Source organism: Trichosurus vulpecula, chromosome 7, assembly GCF_011100635.1.
Source record: "Trichosurus vulpecula isolate mTriVul1 chromosome 7, mTriVul1.pri, whole genome shotgun sequence".
NCBI lineage: Eukaryota > Metazoa > Chordata > Mammalia > Diprotodontia > Phalangeridae > Trichosurus > Trichosurus vulpecula.
Window position 1 is genome coordinate 197,553,896 of NC_050579.1, and position 22,378 is coordinate 197,576,273.

Consider the following 22,378-nt stretch of genomic DNA (forward strand, 5'->3'; position numbering starts at 1 on the left):
TGGGAAAAGTGTGTTACCAAAATGAGTATTGGAACTGAATGTATGAACCAAACATTTTTAAATTAACATTTTTCTTTTACAATCACCTGTATTTCCCAGCATCTTTATTCCCTCCCTCTTCTTATCTACAGAGTCATCACTTATAGTAAAAAATACAAAAAGAAAAACAAATGAAAACTAAAAGAAGTTCAGCAAAACCAATCAAGACATCAACCAAATCTGAGAATATATTCAGGATTCCACAAGGTATCGCTATCTCTGCAAAGAAATTGGAAGGAGGTACATTTTTAAAACTACACGTCTGTTTGCTAATTTTAATTGAGTTCCATTTTTTCTTTCCATTTAAATCTTAGTATTCATCATGTATGTTGGTTGTGTAGTTCTGTTTACTTCCGTCTCTAAAAATTCATATTTCTCCTACATTTCTCTTTATTCTTCATAGTCATAATTACTTAGGAAACAGCAACATTCATATGCAATCACATACCAGTTTCTTAAGCCATTCTCAATTAATGGACACCTATTTCATTCCTATTTTCTTGCTATTACAAAACAAAGTGTTAATATAGATATTTTTATGTTCATGGGAACTCTTTATTTTCTATCTTTGATCTCTGATGTATATTCCTAGCCATGAGAATTGAGTCAAATGTGGGCATTTTAATCACTTTCTTAACATAGTTCTAAATTATTTTCCAAAATAATAACAAAAATTCATAATTGTGGCAACATTGCATTAGTCTTCCTAGTTTTCCACAACACCTTCAATATTGACCATTCCCATTCTTTCTATCATTGCAAGCTTACTGAAGACTAAGCAAAATAGGTTTTTTTTGTTTTGTATTTTTCTTATACTTGCAATTCTCTTACAATTGAAGAGATGTTTTATATTGATGCTAATAACAATTTTTCTTTTGAAAGCTGTTTGTTCATATCCTTTGACCACTTATTTCATGAGGAGTGGCTACTGGTCTTTTATATTTTATGTTAGCGACACATATCTATTAGACCTTATTTAAGATAATTGATTGAAGATTTTTTTTCCTAAATTGGTTGCTTCCCTTATTATTCTAGTACTAATTTTGTCTGTTAAGAAGCTTTTCAATTTCATGTTATAAAAATAATCTTAACATATGTCCCTCATTCAATTAGGAATTTTGCTTCTTGCCATAGCTATTAAAGAAAGGTAACTGAACTGGCACTCTTAATTTTTGTATGGTATAGCCTGTAATATTCATGTTGTCTATCCATCGATGGACTAGATTCAAATGACCCTAATTTTGTCTTCAAATAAAAAGATTTTCTGAGTGAAGTTTGTGGTAAAGAGCTAAGCAAGTCATAGTAAAATCTGTAGCATATACATATGTGCATATGTACACATATTCCCAATACATATCAGTATTTTTTGATGTTTCCAATATGATACTTTCTTTAGCAAAAATTTCACCTCTGAGAAAGGAGACCATGTATTTGGATGCTGAGATGTTAGATGTTAGCATAACAGAAGAGAAACCTGCTATACTTGTTATTCAAAGCCCTCAGGTTCTTGGTAGATTTCTATCCCGAAGGGAGAAAACACCATTAGTCACTGTGAAAATGAAAAGAAATGATTGTTTATAGCCTCTTACTTCTACTAGAAATTAAATCAGAAGAAAAAAATCACAGAAACAATTCTGGGAGGTACCACTCCTTTCCCCTCAAAGCTTCTAACCCAAAGTCATGGGAATTAAACTTTATATAAAAGCACAGGTATTTCATCCACAAAAAAGTATGTCTTTATTATTCTCTACAAGAATGGAATATATCCAGAGGTTGTTACAGGGAAACAAGCAACACTACTCCCATCTAAGCCTACAAATACTCACTGACACACTTCTTGAAAATAGTAACATTGTTAAGCTTTTAGAGGAAGGATGAGAACATTGGGAGCATGAAAAGAGCAATGGAAGGACACTCCCAGTGGATTTAGGATGCATCCAAAGAGGGGGAATTAGGTAATAACTCAGCTTCCCCCAGAATCATAGAATCACAGAATTTTAGAGTTAAAAGGGACCTCAGTCAACATCTAGTACAACCCCTATACAAAAGGAAATCCTTTTTATAACACATTCATGTGTTCATGCGACCTTTCCAACAAAGAATTCTGATGAAAGGAACAGACTCTCCCAAAATACATTCTACACCTAGTTCTAGACATTAGGAAATTTTTCCTTGCTTTGAATTTAAAACTGCTTCTTTGCAACTTCTACTCATTATTTTGAAGGCTGTCCTCTAGAGACAAATAAAACACATCTCATTCCTCTCCCACATGACAGCCTTCTTTACTCAGAAAAACTGTTACGATATCTACAAAATCACTTGCTCTAGAACATCCTTATTCTATCAAATTACCTTCAAATGGCTGTAATTTCTTCACCATCCTAGTAGCTCCTCTGTGGACAGATACTCCCTAGCTTAATAATATCCTTCCCAATTTGTGGAATCCAGAAGTGAACACAATATTGTAGATGTATCATGATGACATCAGGGTACAATGAGACTTCCTCCTCTTCATTCTTGGATCTATACCTTTCTTAGGACAACCTTAGATTCTTTTTCCTCTTGGCTATCATGTCACACTATTAACTCAAGGAAATTTCAGTCCATTAGCATCTGCAAATCTTTTAAAAGAGAATAAATTTCTAGTCTTGTAAATTCTGTATTGTCATTGTGAAGTCTATTTTTAACCCTCCTTTAAGACTTTGCATTTATCGCACCTTCAATTCAAGCAAACATTATAGTATGTTAAGACTGCTTTGAATGTTGGCTTTGTTGATTGGAGTGTTTGCTCTGCCTAACTTGTTTGTGTCATCTGCAAACTTGATAAGTATGCCTTCAAGGCCTTTGTCCAAATCACTGATAAATATGTAAATCAACCCAATGAAAATTGAAGGGAATGGGAAGGGAATATGTATTTATATAGCACTGACTACATGCCAGGCTGTGAGCCAAGAACTTTTTTCAAATATGCCATTTAATCCTCATAACAACCGTGTGAGGTAGGTGCTTTTATCATCATCACTTTATAGGTGAATAACTGAGACAAACTATGGGACTTGCCCAGGGTCACACAGCCAGTAAGTGTCTGAGGCTGGATTTGAATTGAGGTCTTACTGACTTCAGACCAACCGCCAATCTCTATTGTACTACCAGTAGCGCCAAGCACAAATCTATTAGTTACTTGAATGGAAACTTTCTCTCCAGTTGAATTTGGGTCATTAATGACTATTCTTTTAAATGTCCATCAAATAAATTCTAAATGCATCTAATTATATTGCTTCCTAGACCATACCTTTCTATTTTCTTTAAAAAAAAGTGATTTTATCACTTTGTCAAAAATTATGCAAAGCTGGTTCTATGACTTTCCTTTTTCTGCCACTTTTAATGCTGCCCCAAATGGAAATAATACGATGATAACACCATATTGGTTAATTATAATCACTGGTATTCAATTTCTGCATGTTCAACAGTCATTCCTTTTATAATCGTTATTCAGCAAGAATTCTTGAAAGTCCTCTATTTTTTTGAAAATCCATTTTCCCCTGAAGTGTTATACTCAGTTTGACTAGATAGGTGGCTCTTGGTTTTAATCCTAGCCCCTTTGACCTCCAGAATATCATATTCCAAGCCCTTTCATCCCTTAATGAAGAAGCTGCTAGATCTTATGCTATCCTGATTGTGTTTCCACAATATTCGAATTGTTTCTTTCTGGTTGCTTGCAATATTTTCTCATTGGCCTGGGAACTCTGGAATTTGGCTACAATATTCTTAGGGATTTTCTTTTGGGGATCTTTTTCAAGAGGTGATCAATGGATTCTTTTTACTGATATTTTATCTTCCAGTTCTAGAATATCGGTGCAGTTTTCCTTGATAATTTTTTGAGAGATGATGTCTAAGCTCTTTTTTTTGATCACGGCTTTCAGGTAGTCTGATAATTTTTAAATTATGTCTCTTGGATCACATTTCCAGGTCAGTGGTTTTTCCAATGAGATATTTCACATTGTTTTCTACTTTTCATTTTTTTGGTTCTGTTCTATAATTTTTTGGTTTCTCATAAAGTCATTTGCTTCCATTTGCTCCACTCTAATTTTTGAGGAATTATTTTATTCATTGGTGTTTTGGACCTCCTTTTCTATTTGGCCAATTATTTTTTTAAGTCATTCTTCTCCTCATTGCCTTTTTGGACCTTTTTTGCCATTTGAGTTTGTCTATTTTAAGGTTGGTATTTTCTTCAGTATTTGTTGGGTCTCCTTTAGCAAGCTGTTGACTCATTTTTCATGATTTTTCCTGCATCACTCTCATTTCTCTTCCCAATTTTTCCTCTACTTCTCTTACTTGATTTTCCAAATCCTTTTTGAGCTCTTCCATGGCCTGAGACCAATTCATATTTTTCTTGGAGGCTTTTGATGCAGGATCTTTGACTTTGTTGGCTTCTTCTGCCTATATGTTTTGATCTTTGTAACCAAAGTAAGATTTTATAATCTCGGGTTTTTTATGTTCTCTGCTCATTTTCTCAGGCAATTACTTGACTTTTGATTCTTTGTCAAAGTATAACTCTGCTTACAGTGTATATGGTGCTCTGTCCCAAACTGCATGTGTTTTGTGCTGCTGTCTTCTGATCTATTTGTAGGCACCTGTAAATTTTCATTTTTTTCTGAGGTAGTTTGATCCAAGGAGAGATATTTACTCCTCTCCTGGCCTGTGCTCTGGTCTGTGAGTGACCTCAAACACTCTTTTCTGCCTTTGAACTTCTAGGAGGACTCCCTCTCCACAGCCACCACAAGCTTTGCCACACCAGCACTCCTCCTCACACCAGGACTGCCACCCAGGACTGTGACCCAACTCCAAGCAGGGGAAAGCAAGAAAATCCTACCTCAGTGCCAGCAAAGAGATCCCTGCATTTCCACTGTGATCAGTGGCTTGATCCCTCCACTGTCTGTGGGCCAGGAACTCTGGAAGCAGTGGTTGCTACTACTGTCACTGCTGCTGCTGCAGCTGCAGCCACCTCCACTACCCCAAGGCTGGGGCCTGACATGTCCTTCTCTCTCCCAGGTCCAACAGAGTTTTCCCACTGACCTGTGAAGTTATCTTTGGCATTTGTGGGTTGTGAAATCTGGAAACTGCCTACAGCTATCAGTGATTCAGTGTCCTGAGGCCTGATTGGCCAAGTCTACTCTGGCCTGATCCGTGCCAGTGCGGCTCCCATTGACTTGTGCTCCACTCCCAGCACAGTGTGATAGACCCTTCCCATTGGCCTTCCAGGCTATCTTTGGCTGGAGACTTGTTTCACTCTGTCACTTTTTATGTTCTATAGCTGTAGAATTTGTTTAGAGTCATTTTTACAGGTGTTTGGAGGGATTTGGGGGAGAGCTCAAGCAATTCCCTGCTTTTACGCCACCATCTTGGCTCCATCCCACTTCCCGAATTCTTTGGAAACATTTAGAGGATGCTATCCAGAATTTATGTGAACTACTTTTGCATGAATTTTGTATAATTAGAAGGAACCATCATCTATTCCATTAGATGCAAAATTTAATGAAATAAATTTCTGTAAAAAACATGATTGGAGCTTTACTCTCTGTACATTGAGGTAGGGTTAATGTTTCATGGATTTAAAACGTGGAAAAGAAAATTATTGAATATAAATAGTCACAGTTTAATATCACTTTAATTTTTGCACATTTCTGTAAGCAAGGGGGGATGTCATGGAATCTAAAGAGAAGTGAATCTTTTAAATTTATTTTTATTTTTAGTTTACAACACTCAGTTCCACAATTTTTGAGTTCCAAATTTTCTTCCCCTCCCTTTCCTCCTGCTATCCCCCATCAAGGTGTCATGTAATTTGATATAGGTTCTACATATACCTTCACATTAAATTTATTTACACAGTAGTCAGACTGTAAAGAAGAATTATAAACAATGGAATGAACCATGAGCAAGAAGAAACAAAACTAAAAAAGAAGAAAAAAAGAGAGCAAATAATTTGGCTCAATCTGCATTCAGACTCCATAATTCTTTCTCTGGATGTGGATAACTTTTTCCATCATGAGTCTTTTGGAGCTCTCTTAGAACCTTGTATTGAAAATGTGCATACCCTTTGACCCAACAATACCACTTCTAGGGCTCTATCCCAAAGAGATCACGCAAGGGGAAAAAGGACCACTATGGACAAAAATATTTATAGCAGCTCTTTTTCTGGTAGCAAAGAATTGGAAATCAAGGGGATGCCCATCAATTGGGGAATGGCTAAACAACTTGTGGTATATGAATATAATGGAATACTACTGTGCTATAAGAAATGGGGAACATACAGACTTCATGATAACCTGTAAAAACCTACATGATCTGATGCTGAGTGAGGGGAGAAGAACCAGGAGAACATTGTATGCAAACACAGACATATTGCTTCTATGATGACTAAATTGATAGACTTGGCTCTTCTCAGCAATACAAGTTTCAAAGACAGCTCCAAAGGACTCATGATGGAAAGAGCTATCTATACCCAGAGAAAGAATTACAGAGTGTGAATGCAGATTGAGGCGAACTATTTGCTCTCTCTCTTTTTTTTCTCTTCTTTTTTTGGTTTTCTTTCTTCTTTCTCATGATTCATTCCATTGGTCAAAATTCTTCTTTACAACTCCACTGTTGCATAAATAAGTTTAATATGAAGGTATATGTAGAAGACATATGAGATTCCATGTCATCTTAGGGGGAAGGGAGAAGAGGAAGGAGGGAGAGGGAGAAAATTTGGAAGTGAAACCTTATGGTACTAAGTGTTATAAACTAAAAGTAAAAAATAATTTAAAAAAATAACCATCTATTGCTGAGAAGAGCCAAGTCAATCAAAGTTAGTCATCACAGATACCATGTGTCTGTAGTCATGTATAATGATCTCCTGGTTTTGCTCTCCTCACTCATCATCAGATCATGTAAGTCTTTCCTGGTTATTATTAAGTCCCTCTGCTCCTCATTTCTTATAGCACAATAGTATTCAATTACATCCATATACCACAACATGTTTAGCCATTCCCAAATTAATGGGCATCCCCTTGATTTCCAACTCTTTGCCACCACAAAAAGAGTTGCTATAAACATTTTTGCACATACTGCTCTAGTTCCCACTTGTGTGATTTCTTTGGGATACTGCCCTAGAAGTGTTATTGTTGGGTCAAAGGGTATGTGCTTTTTATAGCCCTTTGGGCATAGTTCTGAATTGTTCTTCAGAATGGCCGGATCTGTTCACAATTCCACTAACAATGTAACAGTGTTCCAATTTTCCCAAATCCTCTCCAGCATTTATCATTTTCCTGTTTTGTCATGCTGGCCAATTTGTCAGGGGAGATGTGGTGCTGAAGAGTTGTTTTGATTTGCATTTATCTAATCAACAGTGATTTAGAGCACTTTTTCATATGACTATAGATATCTTTAAATTCTTCCTTTGAAAAGTGTCTGTTCATATCCTCTGACCAGTTAACAATTGGGAAATGACTTGCATTCATATAAATTTGTCTCAGTTCCCTGTATATTTTAGAGATGAAGCCTTTATCAGAGACATGTTTCTAAAAACTTTTCCCCAGTCTTCTGCTTCCCTCCTATCTTGGTTGCATTGGCTTTGTTTGTACGAAAATTTTTAAATTTAACATTATCAAAATTATCCATTTTGCATTTTGTAACACTCCGTCTCTCTTGATTGGTGACAAATTCTTCCCTTCTCCATAAATCTGATGGGTAAACTATTCTTTGCTCTCCCAGTTTGCTTATAGTATCAGCCTTTAAATCTAAATCATGAACCCATTTTGACTTCATTTTGGTATATGGTGTAAGATATTGGTCTATGTCCAGTTTCTGCCATACTGTTTTCCAGTTTTCCCAGCAGTTTTTGTGGAATAGTGAGTTCTTATCCCACAAGCTGGACTCTTTTGGTTTATCAAAGAGTAGATTGATATAGACATTGACTACTGTGTCTGGTGTCCCTAACCTATTCTACTGAGCCACAATTCTATTTCTTAGCCAATACCAAGTAGTTTTAATGATTGCTGCTTTATAAAACAATTTAATAGTTGATATGGCTAGGCCACCTTCCCTCGCACTTCTTTTCATTAATTCCCCTGATATTCTGGACCTTTAGTTCTTCCAGAAGAATATTTTTTTTATTTTATCTAGTTATATAAACTAATTTTTGGTAGTTTGATTGGTATGACACTAAGTAAGTAAATTAATTCAGGTAAAATTGTCAATTTATTATATTAGTTCAGCCTAACCATGAGCAACTGATTTTTTTCCATTTATTTAGATCTGACTAATAAAGTGACTAATAATGTGTAAAAAGTGTTTTTTAATTGTGTTCATGTAGTTCCTAGGTTTGTCTTGGCAGGTAGACTCCCAAATATTTTATAGTGTCTACAATAACTTTAAATGGAATTTCTCTTTCTAGCTCTAGTTGTTGTGCTTTGTTAGTGATATATAAGAATGCCAAGGATTTATTTGGCTTAGTTTTATATCCTGCAACTTTGCTAAAGTTATTTATTATTTCAAGTAGTTTTTTACTTGGGTTTTTAGGATTCTCTTAGTAAATCATCAAGGAGTGATAACTTAGTTTCTTCTTTGCCTATTCTAATTCCTTCAATTTTTTTCACCCTATCACTAAAGCTAACATTTCTAGTGGCAAATTGAATAATAGGGGTGATAATGAACATCCTTGTTTCACCCCTGATCTTAATGGGCATGCATCTAGGTTATCCCCATTACATATAATGCATCCTGATAGTTTTAGGTAGATTCAATTTATAATTTTAAGGAAGACTGCATTTATTTCTATGTTTTCTAGAGTTTTTAATAGGAATGGGCATTTTATTTTGTCAAAAGCTTTTTCTGCATCTATTGAGATAATCATATGGTTTGTACTAGTTTTGTCATTGATAAGATCAATCATGCTGATAGTTTTCCTAATGTTGAACCAGCTTTGCATTCCTGGAATAAATCTTACCTGGTCATAGTGTATTATTCTCATGATAAGTTGCTGCAATCTTTTTGCTAGTATTTCATTTAAAATTTTTGCATCAATATTCATTAGTGAAATTGGTCTATAATTTTCTTTCTCTGTTTTGACTCTTCCTGGTTTAGGTATTAGTATCATATTTGTGTCATAAACAGAATTTGGTAGGACTCCTTTGCCTATTTTCCCAGATAATCTATTAAGTATGGCAATTAATTGTTCTTCAAATGTTTGATAGAATTCACTTGTAAATCCATCTGGCCCAGGAGATTTGTTTTCCTAGGGAGTTCATTGATGGTATACTCAATTTCTTTTTCTGAGATTGGGTTATTTAAATATTTTACTTCTTCTTCTGTTCATCTGGGCAATTTGCATTTTTGTAAATATTCATCCATTTCCTTAAGATTATCAAATTTATGGGCATAACAATTGGGCAAAATAATTCTTAAATATTGTTTTAATTTCTTTTTTGTTGGAGATGAATTCACCCTTTTCATTTTTTGATACTGGTAATTTGGTTTTCTTCTTTCTTTCTTTAAATCAAATTGACCAAATGTTTATCAATTTTATTGGTTTTTTCATAAAACCAGATCTTAGTTTTTTTATTAGTTCAATTGTCTTATTGATTTCATTTTTATTAATCTCTCCTTTGATTTTCAGTATTTCTAATTTGGCATGTAACTGGGGATTTTAATTTTTTTTTCTTTTTCTAGCTTTTTCAACTGCCTTTTCTAAAATTCTGTTCACCTCTTTAGCTTCTTTCCTGTTTATTTTGAGGTTAGATTTACCAATTTCAGTGAGGGGGAGTTTGAGGTCCCCTATTAGTATAGTTTTTCTGTCTAGTTCTTCCTGTAACTCCCTTAACTTCTCCTCTAGGAGTTTGGATGCTATACCACTTGGCGCATATATGTTAAGTAATGATATTACTTCATTGTCTGTGGTGCCTTTTATCAGGATATGGTGTCCTTCCTTCTCTCTTTTAATTAGTTCTATCTTTGCTTTTGCTTTGTCTGAGATTAGGATTGCTACCCCTGTTTTTTTTTTACTTTATCTGAAGTATAATATATTCTACTCCAGTCTCTTACCTTTACTCTGTGTGTATCCCCCTCTTTCAAATGTCTTTCTTGTAAACAACATATTGTAGGATTATAGGTTTTGATCCATTGTGCTATCTACCTCCATTTTAAGAGAGAATTCATCCCATCCACATTCACAGTTATGATTACCCTCTGTGTCTTTTTCTCCATCCTATTCCCCCCTCCTATTTATGCTTTTATTTCCCCCTTCCACTCCTTGAAAGCTTTTTGCTTTTGACAACTGTCTTCCTCAATTTTCCCTCCCTGATGACCACCCCCCTTATCTTACCCTTTTCCTCTTGCTACTTCTTCACTCCCTTCTATCCACTCCCCTTTTCTTTCCCCTTTCCCCTCCTACTGCCTGTAGGACAAAATTGATTTCTATACTTATCAGAGTATGTTATTCCCTTCTTGAACCAAACCCAATGAGAATAAAGCTCAAACACTGCTTTTCTGCCTCCCTTCTCTCCCTCTATGTTTTTGTGTCTCTTCATACGGCATAATTTGCCCTTTTCTACCTCCTCCTTACCTCTTCTCCCAGAACAATCCCTTTGCACCCCTTAACTATTTTTTATCATCACATCAGTTACTTTATACTGACAGCCTCATTCTATCTTTATCCCTTTCAATTGTCATAATAACTGTACCATTCTCAAGACTGACATACATATAGCATCTATAAATCAATGTAATCCTATATGAGGATGCAAACAATTTTCCTTTATTGAATAACATAGATTTTTCCCGTATTTACCTTGTTATGTTTCTCTTGAGTTTTGTATTTGGCGATCAAATTCTCCATTGAACTCTGGTCTTTTCATCAGGAAGGTCTGGAATTCCATTATTTCATTGAATGTCCATCACCTTGCTTGAAAAAATTATGATCTTTTGTTGTAGCCCAAGCTCCTTTCCCTTTCAGGATATCCTATTCCAATTCCTCCTTTATTTTATTGTAGAAGTTGCAAGATAGTGTGTGATCCAGAGTATAGTTTTGAATATTTGAATTGTTCCTTTCTGACTGCTTACGGTATTTTCTCCTTGACCTGATATTTTGGGAATTTGGCTACAATATTGCTTGGAGTTTTCAATTTGGGGTCTCCTTCAGGGGTTGATTGGTGGACTATTTTACCCTCTGGTTCTAGGACCTTGCTGCAGTTTTCTTTGATGATTTCTTGGAAGATACTGTCCAAGCTCTTTTTTTATCATAGATTTCAGGGAGACCAATAGGTCTCATATTGTTTCTCCTGGATCTGTTTTCCAGGTCAGTTGTTTTTCCAATCAAATATTTCACATTTTCTTTTACTTTTTCATTCTTTAGATTTTGTTTGACTGATTCTTGATGTCTCATATAGTCATTAGCTTCTACTTGCCCAAATCTAATTTTAATGTATTTTTTTTTTCATTTAGCTTCTGTACCTCCTTTTCCATTTGGTTCATTTTACCTTTAAGTGAGACATTCTCTCCAGTTATATTCTGAACCTCCTTAACCATTTCACCAATTTTATTTTTTTAATTTGTTTTCATCAGTTAATATTTTCCATTTTTTTACCTCTCAAATTTGCTTTTTAAAGTCCTTCTTGAGTTCTTCCAGGAATGCTTTTTGGACTGGATACCAGTTCACATTCCCTTTTGAGGTTTCAGTTGTGGGTATAGTGTCAGTGCTGTTCTCTTCTGAATTGGTATTTTGATCTTCCCTGTCTCCATAATAGCAATCAAAAGTCTTTGGTTTTCTGATCTGTTTTTTCATGGTGTTTGTTTTTTTTTTTCCCCTGGCTTCTAAAGTGGATCTCTGCTTCTGAGGCTCAGGGGGCTCTGTCCCAAGCTTCTTGTTCTGGGAACTGTGGACCTGGTCACTGGTTTTGTGTGTTGTGGCCTCTGGTTTCTTGAGGTGTGGGGGAGGGGTGGTCTGGCTGCTGGAAGTCTCCTCTTCCCCTAGGGCTGCACTATATAGCACAGGTGGTCTCAACAGTTGTCTGTTCTGGTGTCTGCCACTTCCCCTGGCTGTGTGAAGGCATGTCTGGGGTCCTCATTTTGACACTTTCTGGCTCCACCTCTCTGGGGCTCAGGAGCTCCCATTGTATTGCTGAGGTGGGACCTGTTGAGACATCTCTCTTCCTGGAGCAGTGTCCTTCAACCAGCACAGGAAGGGCGCTCTCCCCAAATTCTCGAGCTAAAAGGCTACTGAATCCCCACTTCTGGTTTATCTGTTTTGGGGTTTCTCCCAGGGCAGTATCATCTGGGTGAGGAAGGGAGGGATGAGAGCCATTTTACCTGGTCATCATGGCTCCTGGAAGTTCAAGAAAGCAAGTTTCAAACCTTTAGACTGTGTGCTGGACACCCAGGGGTAGCTGCTCCCATAGCTGCTGGCTCTGTGTTTATGTCTCCCCTAGCTCCAACAGACCCCTGTCCTGGGCTGAGAGGCCTGAGGATTGCCACCGTGGTTGCTACTTCTGCCCTTGGCCTGCTTCTGCTCCCACATTTTGCAAGGCTGGCACTCTCCCAGACCTGGCTAAGCACTGGCTTAGCTCCACTGCTGCTGTCATTTGTTTTGGTATCATCCTGTTCCACACACCCGGTGCTCCTGTCCTCTTCAGTCTACTAGTGGCTTCTAACTCTCTCAAATCTGCTCAGATTCACTTTTTTAGAGGTATCTGACAGAATTTGTGAGAGCTCCAGTAGTTCCCTCCTTTCACAGTGGAGCCATCTTAGCTCCACTCCTCCTAAAATCTTAATGGCCAAGACAACATTGAATTACCTATATAATTATTAGATATATGCAGTATAAAGAAGATACAACACAGAGAAATGGTATTTGTAATACTACAAAGGAAATTGAAGAGAAAAAAGTCAGAAAGGTAGGAGAACAATGAAAAAACAGTCATGAAATCTAGAGAGGAGAAACTATTCAGGAGAAAAGAATGATCAGTAGTATCAAGACCTGCAGAGAAACTAAGGATAATAACTGAGAAAAGACCACTAGATTCATCAATTAAGAGGTTATTGGTAACTTGGAGAGAATAGTTTCAATCAAATGAGTAAGTTAGAAATGAGACTATCAAAAGTTTAGAAGAGAAAGAGACTAGAGGAATTGGAGGTACCAATAATAAATGGTGCTTTTCTCAAATTGTTTAACCATGAATGGGGAGAATACATATACATATATATGTAGGATAGTCAGGATGTTTAGATCAAGTGAGGGTTTTTATTACTGGTGAACACATTAGTGTGTTTATAGTTAGTGATAAAGCAGCCATCATGCACAGATAAATTAGTGAGAAAGTGGAGATGATTGGGTGGGCAAAATGGTAGAAAATGCAAGATGTATGAGAATTCAGCAACTCTTGAACCTTTCCTTGCTTGTATCTGGTTTAGTGCAATGCAGTAATGTATTAGAACAAAGAAGAAGAATTCTTTTGTAGATTTTACCAACCTTAGTTATATTGCCCCCACCACCATGCCCACTAGACAATGGTAGCCTTTTCATACGGCTGATGCTAAAATATTTCATTTTTACTAAAGGGGATATGATTTATAGTTCAGTTTTATGCCACAAAGCTTATAACTTAATAGAAAGAAGAATTCATTAAAAAGAGGAATAGAATCTATCCCTCAGTTCCAGATTTTACTTTAGTCAATCCAAACAGCGTCAAATAATGGTGTACAATTTCCTTGTACAAGACAAGGTAATTCATTACTCTATTACACTGTTACAGTAAGAATATCATTTACCCTGAACAAACTCAGTGATTCCACTTTTATTATAAACTGTCCATGATTGGCTCCAGGAAATTGGATGCTCAGATTTATAAATATCCCACATTAATTGATTTGGAATATGAATTCATAAATATTAGGTACTTTATTAGATGACACTTTGGAGGGAAAAAAGAGCAAAAACACTGAATCAGGTCAGATATTTCTGGAGAAAATGGTTATTTAGAATTATAAGCTAGATGTCTTCTTAATAAAGTAAAATGTAACAAAATTGATAGCGTAGTTACATAGTATAGTGATTTAAAGTTTACAGAATTTGAATAGAAAGCTAAACACATTCCTTGAGACTAAGGATTGCCTCATTCATTATTCTTCTATCCCTCGTACCTAGCACAACATGTAGCAGCTGGTACTTAACGGATGATAGTTGGTTGACTGATTGATGGAAATAATTTTTCAGTAGAACTTATTCCAAGGCCACCTGAGAGGTTTACAAATCAGAAAGCTTTTGTACTGAGAGGAAAGCAGATCATTGGTGCCTGCAAAGTAGTTACCATACTCCTAGCTCAACATTTGGGAGGCTCTGAAACAAAGTGTGGGGAAGAAGTATTATTAGACTGCCTACCAAACTGAAGGTTTACAGAGCTGTTGTGCTGAATTCATTGTTGTATGCCTGTGAAACCTGCCAGACAGTCTACCATCACCATGCCAGAAAACTGAACTGCTTCCATTTGAATTGTCTTAGGAAGATTCTGAAGTTTATCAGGCAAGATAAGGTACTGGACACTGAGGTTCTCTCTTTCAAGCTGAATTGACAAGCATTCAAACTCTACTGCAGAAAGTGAAACTACAGTGGGCTGCCCATGTAGTCTGAATTTCAAATATACATTTACCTAAAAGACTATTTTATGGACAACTCACACAAGGAAAGTGGAGGTCAGAAAAAGTAATACAAGGACACTTTCAAGGTCTTTCTGAAGAACTTTAGGATCAATTGTGGGACGTTGGCACAAGACTGACTGGAATGACATGCCCACATCCAAGAAGGCTCTGTGCTTTATAAGCAAAGCAGAATCACAGCAGCTCCAAAGAAATGTGAGATTTACAAATTTAGAGACATCTCCACTCCAAATGTTCATATGGATTATTTATACCCAACCTGTGGTAGAGCCTTCTGAGCTCATATTAGTCTAATCAGCCACAGTTGAATACACCGTATCTTGACCCCAACATTGTGATGTCATTTTGGTCCTCTTTGAGTATAAATGATGAACAACAGTTCCTTACTGACATCAACCATGCTTCTAGCTTTTTTTAAAACTCCCACATCATTATTCCCTACATATCATAGGTATTTGTTATATCATTAAGGCAGAATTCATGACTTTAAAGATAACCATGAATATGCCTGAATGGTCCAGAATCACAGGATATAAGGAATTCTCTAAGAAGAAGGTAAAGGAGTTAAAGCATTTATTGAAACTCAAAAGTAGCAGACCCATGGACCAGTGTCCCCAATTCCACATCCTGGCAAGACCCTTCCAAAATCAGTATGCCCATCTCACAATAGTGTCCAGGAGGCCACAGAAAAACATTAAGGCAGCAAGCCAAGCCATACTGGTGCTTCCCCACCCCCCCCCAATGCCAGGGACCTCCAGCAAGAAGACCACCCACTGGCCTCAAGCCCCTGCTCAGCACTCCCCGGTCTCCACAAGGGTCAGTCTTGCTTTTTTTAACGCCTGCCACCATCACTGCCACTTCCAGTGATTCCACCACAATCTCCAAGCTGTGTTCCAGCTAGCTGACTGCTTCCTCTCTCCTTCATTTCTTAACTGCTCTCACCAACTGCCTCACCAACTGCCTCTTAGCTCTGCTGCAACCGTTCAGCAAGTTCCTCCCACCACAGGCTTCATGTCATCATGTGGGCCAGAACTCAGGCACCTGCCATTGGCTCCAGTCCTAGCCACGCCCCCAGGACCCTGAGAGCCCCTCCCCCGAAGCCACTCAAATGGACAGGAAAGATCTTCCCATTCACTGATTGCCTTTACACTTGTTAACATTTACTGATAATCAGTGCTTAATCTCACCACTTAGTACATGTCCATTTATTGAAGTTTCTTCTTTTCATTACAGTTTGATCCATGTGCCACTTCCATGAAGCCTTTTAATGCTTCCACTGCCTACCCAGCTAAATGTAATGCCTCCTTCTTCACATTTTCATGATATTTTGTATGGTCCTCCCTTTACTCTGTGTTCATTACGCTTTTTGTAGTTTCATTATTATTTGTGTAGCAGAGATTGGATAAGACCATACTCCATTGAACATATGGAGAGACGGGCTTTGGCAAGGGGCATGCCATGGGGCAGGTATGAAGCTGGTTTGAGCTCTAATGTCTAATTCTAGGCATGTGTGCTGAGTGCTAAAGTAGTTTGCACAATACTTTGTTCCTCTTGATCAGTAGAGAATGGGGTTTGCATCAAAGACGGCAATTCCCTGATTCAAGAAGAGTGACCCATTCAGTACACCTTAGAAGGAGTGACTCTACTCCTCCGGTGTTCTCTTTACCTGTCTGCCAGGCATGTAGGGATTCTTCAGAAGTTGTTTCTTGGATTTTCATTTCTCTCTGATCCTTTCCTCATCCTCACCAGTAGCTATAAAGTTGTTCTGATTCATTTCCTTCGATTTCCCCTTGGCCTTGTAGGAAGAAACTAGATTTGGGAATTGTAGGAAGTGAGTTTATTCCACTACCCCCATGCCCACAGCAGCAAAAAAGGGACAGTGTAGAAAATAAATGTGTCTTCAGCCTGAACTTTGGGATGTGATGGGATATGATGACTCTGTATCATTAAAATCATCATACATTATTGGCTAGTCTCTAAGGACAAGGCCATGACCTGCAGTACAGCCATGATAGTTCAGATACTGGCTTTGAAACTGTTAAGACATGTGTTGTATATCTATCACATAAATTCAATTTAATGGATTTTATACCTGAGTGAAGGCTTTAAAAGAGATATTCTAAGTTTCATTTGCAAATGTGGAAAGGAGTACTTGGATTTCAGACATTTTTTTAGTAATATGAATACAACAAAACTGAGACAATAGAGGGGTGTGTGTGTGAGAGAGAGAAAGTTGGGGAGAGGTGGGTTGGGGCAGGAGATAATTTGCAATGCCCTTGGTATTCAGGGGAAATGTTTTGTAAAGTGCCATCTCAGCCTCCCTTTTTCCAAATCTTAGATATCATTATTCCTTCTGTTTCATGTTTCTACTTTCCTTGCCTGTACACCCACCTATCTTTAGGAGATGGCTCACCAACTAATTTTAACTAGTAAGAATGTTGCTGAAAGTCCATGACTTGATGTGATCCTATTTTTATTTTAGCCCCATATAATGGACCATAGGATCAAAAACACAGAGTTGGAAATGATCCCCAAGGACATCTAAGTATGACCTCTTTGTTATGAATGAGGAAACTAAGGCCCATATAGTTTAAGTGGCTTGCCCCAAATCACACAGGTAGTAGTAGTGTCAGAATTTGTGGCCATTTTCTATGAATCCAGACCTAGTGTTCTGTACAAGAGTGTTTGAACACTCCTCTATTAGCTGAAATTGTTGTTAGGGATTATTGATATGTAGGCGTACTGAAGAATCAGAAATTTCCCTTCCCAAAGGGCAAGGGACAGAAGTCTGTTTCACTATATGCTAATAGCTGATGACTCTGAATGACATGTCTGAATATTGACTTTATACCAAGTGAAATACCATGGGGCAAATGAAAAGAATCAGAGAAATAGTGCATGAAGGCTGATAGTTGGATATCTTCTGAAGAGAATTATTGGCCAACACTTCTTTATAAGATGGTGTTTGAGAAAGAAGAAAAAATATCATTTAGAAGTTCTTAGGAATAAACACTTTTACATCTTCACACTTTAAAAGTTTTCTTTGTCTTCTTTTTTAACTTTCTCAAGTGTTTATAGCATATCTATCACGATGAACTTTCTTCCTTAGAAAAGCTTCACTTAAGCACTCAAAGTAATAAAACTTTTTCTTCTGAATGATATCTTAGGAGCAAGGAAAAATAGAGAAAATTCAAACAGGAGAGTACCTCTTAGTACCTTTCCAGCAAAATAAGCAACTTCATTTGTTTCAGGCAATCTTCAATGGAAGAAAACTCCAGTGTGAAGAAAATTTGAATGTTTCAGTGGAGTTCTTTGGCATTTGGGGTATCTTGTGCTTGGAAATCCATCAATTTATTCTATTTAGCTCCTAAGGCAATGTTTTCTATCGTTTACATGGTAGAAGATACCTTTGGTACATTTGACCAAACTCCTAAAAGGAATAGCACTGACTTTGCTCATTCCTGAAGCAGGAGGAATTGTAGGACAAAGAGACTGGAAGAAAGAAGCTCAACATGTAGATGGTTTTTCATAGAAATATAGAATGAGAGAGATGGAATTTTTCAGTCTTGTCTGATTCGTTGTGACCCCATTTGGGGTTCTCTTTGCAAAAATCCTGAAGTGGCTTACCATTTCCTCCTCCATCCCACTTTACACATGAGAAATTGAGACAAACTGGGTTAAATGGTTTGCCCAACATCATACAGCTAGTAAGCGTCTGAAGCTGGATTTGAATTCAGGTCCAGCTCTCCATCCACTGTGCCACTTAGCGGCTCAAGAGCTGGAATGGTCCTTAGAAAATATCTTGTGTGATCCCCTCATTTTCCAGATGAAAAAATAAAGCCAAATGAAGGTAAATTATTTGCCAAAGGTTAAACAGATAATAAGCAGCACAGCCTGGATTTGAATCCAATCCTCTACTGCAAATTCAGTGATCTTTGTATCATGCCATATTACCTCCAATTTATTGTGTGATCATCACTTAATTGCTCAGTCTGTTTCCTCAGCTGTAAAATAAGATTAATAATGTATGCAATATACATCATTAATAGTACACACGTTAATAATACATTGTATACACTAATAGAAATATTATTTTAAGTACAACTTTGAGTGACTAAGTCATTTTGACTATTATAAATACCCCAGTTAACCACAAAAGACCTATGAAGAAAGATGCTATCTGCATCCAGAGAAAGAACAGATAAAGAGAAGTATGTATAGAATGATTATATATATGTTAATACACGCACACAATTGTGTGAAATGGTAGCCATCTCTAGGGTGGGGGTAGGGAAGATTTGCATAATAACTATTATATATTTTAAAGGAATAGCAAGTTGTACACAATAGATTTGCAGTTTCATGTACAATCATCTTTCTTATTTATTGAAATACTTGTTTTATTCCATAAATTAAAAATGAAATAGATTAAAGTTTAAAATAATTGGAATCACTATGGGAGAAATGAAGAAACTCATGCATGTGCAGCTTTCTTCTAATAAGAACAGTCAGTTTTGTGGAATTTTGTAAGTTCATTTGTAAGTATTTGTAAAGTCCTTATCATACTGCTTAGTACATAGTAGGTGCTTAATATATGCTTGCACCCTTCCTTTAAAAAATCATACTTGCTCTACTTCATGGCATTATTGGGAAAGTCAAATATGCACACATGCACACATGCAACTCATATGTGTATATGTTCATATACATATATACATATATTTGAAAGTGCTTTGAAAACCATAAAATTCTTCACAAATTAAAGATATCATTATTATCATTATTATTATTGTTCTAGGAATGAAGAAGTGAAGAGGGGTTGGATGAAGTAGTATAGGAGTAATTCAGGGAAAGATTGGAATTTGGAGGACTCTGTAAATGATTGTATGTGGGGGAAATATGAAATTGATGATATAGATGATTTTAAAGTTTCTAGCCTGATATTAGGGTGATGATATTAATAAAATATATTTATATTATGCTTTAAGATAGACTTGGGGCTTCCTTCAATACTGTTTGGTTAGATGGTTATTACAAGTATTATTGTCATTTTACATATGGAGAAACTGAGGCTTAAACCAATTAGTATGTTGCCCATTGTGTAAATTGTATAAACAATATCAGAAATGAAATAACTGAGAAAGATAACTAGTTGATAACTTTTTTCCACTTTTTTGTGAGGGGTGGTGGAGAGATAATTATTTCCATTATCTTTGTGTTGAAATAGTTATGATGATAGGTTGTCCAATTGAAGACCTGTGGCCATTTGAAACTATGTGATTAGAACACTGGTCAAGGATAAAGATGACTGAATAAAAAAAAAATTAATTCACTTCAATAAACATTTATACCATGCCTAATATATGCAAGGAATTGTTTTAGTTTTGAAGATATAAAGACAAAAAGAAGAGTCCCTGTACTCAAGAAGTTTACATTATATTGGAGGAATATACATTGCGAACTGGGAAGGATACATACATACATAGATAAATAAATAGATAGATAGATAGATAGAGAATTTTCACACCAAATGACCAACATGCTTTATTACAGTAAGAAATAGTAGTGTCGTTAACTACTGTCGGTGAGGGGTAGTTGGATTTGCCATATGGTGCTTAATTTAGAGGAGAATGATCATCCTTGCGTTCCTTCAGCAGCATAGGAAAAATAAAAAGTTTAGGGCAAAGCTAGTAAAAATAATTAGTTATAATAGGAAACTACTAGATTTCATTTTCTCCTTGTTGCTTACCCACCCTGATGTAGGACTAGTCTTGTCCCTATTCTGAAATTGAATTTTTTTTCAAAAGTTTATTTGACTGTATACTTCATATTGCTTTTAATGAGTGCAAAAAATTAGTTATGTTTCTAGAAGGAATATTATTTGAAGCATTAGGAAAAGTGAGTGGGAGGCTTGAGAGATAAAAAGGACCAACTTCTTAATAAGATGCTGATATCCTTATTGTTTTTACTGAAGAGTCATCTTCTGCTATACCCCTCCCACAGTAACAATTGATATAGCATTTATATGTCTATACATATACATACACACGTACATGGAAATATACACATATGTGTGTCCACACAGACACAGACACACAAAAACACACACACCTATCTCCACCAGGAGGATATCCTATTACCTCTTCAAACTCAAGATGCCGAATGCTGAGCTTATCATCCTTCTACCTAAACATGATCCTTTTGACTTCAACTGTTTCTATGGGTTTTGTTTCCCTTCTCCTTTACCTCCTATGTCCAAGTAGTCACTAACCCTGTTGATTCTATTCCTTAATATCTTTCACAATTCTCCTCTGCTTTCTATTCTTACTTCACAGTTTCATCACTCATTTATAGGTCCTTATTATCCACCAAGGTAACTGTAGTATCTTTTTAAGAGTTCTTCCTGATTCCACTCCCTTCTTCCTCCAAGCTCCTGACAAAAATATTTTAAATTTTAGATCTTGTAATTTCATCCTACTCTTATTCTTCAGTGGCTCCCTAATGCCTACTGAATAAATTTCAAACTCCTTTGTCTGACAATCAAAGCTCATCCATAATCTGCTGTCATCCTACTTTCTCAGCTTATCCTTTATTGCCCCCTACCACACACCACATGCTCCAACTAAACTTGATTTCTCTCTTCTCCCCAAACAGACTTTGAAATTTTACTGTTTTTTCTTTGTTATCATTTAAAAAAATATTTCTGGACACCCTCCTTTATCTTTTTATCTATTGAATTCCTACACATGCTTTAAAGCCCAACTCAAATATTTTCTTGTCCTTGAAACCTTTCCATTCTTTCATGTAACAGCATTCTAGGTTGGCTTTAATATAACACTGTGGTACCCTCTGGCCAAGTTCCCTTCCCACTGATTCTGCCCATAAAGAACTTCGGGTTCACACAAATCAAGTCTGATCTTGGGAACTTGACCCCAGTTTCTAATTTTTTGCACTATTTTTCCATCTGGATTTCCCTAGGAAAAATCTCTAAAATATAGCACAATTATGGTTCAGGGGAAGGTTTTTTTGGTTGTAAGTAAAAGGCCCCCTTTCATGCATAAACACTCAGTGCATTATGGGGAAGAGGACAGGTAGGACATAGTGTTATAATTGGAGTTAGGAATACCTAGACTCAAATGACTTTTTCTCAAACCTCATTCTCCTTGATGTCTCTTTGGCATTTGATGTCTTGATACCTACTCCTCTTTAACATTCTTTTCTCTTTAGGTTTTCCAGACACCACTCTCTCCTGGTTCTTCTCTTAGCTATCTGACCGTTTCTTCACAGTCTCCTTTGCTATATCCCCATCCAGACATGTCCTCAATCCATAGGTATCTCTTCTCCCTTTACACTATTTCACTTGATGACCTCATCAACTCCTATTGATTTAATTAGCATCTCTATGCTGATGATTGTCAAATTTACCTATCCTGTCCCAACTTCCCTGCTGATGTCCTATCTCACATCTCTAGCTGCCTTTCAGACATCTCGAATTAGATGTCCAGTGGGGACCTTAAACTCAACATGTCCAAAACAGAACTCATTATTCCTTCCCTATTTCTGTTAAGGGCAGTACCATCTTCCCAGTTCTTCACATTCACAACATGGGAGTTATTCTCAACTTCTGACAATCTCTGACACCCTGTAACAACAA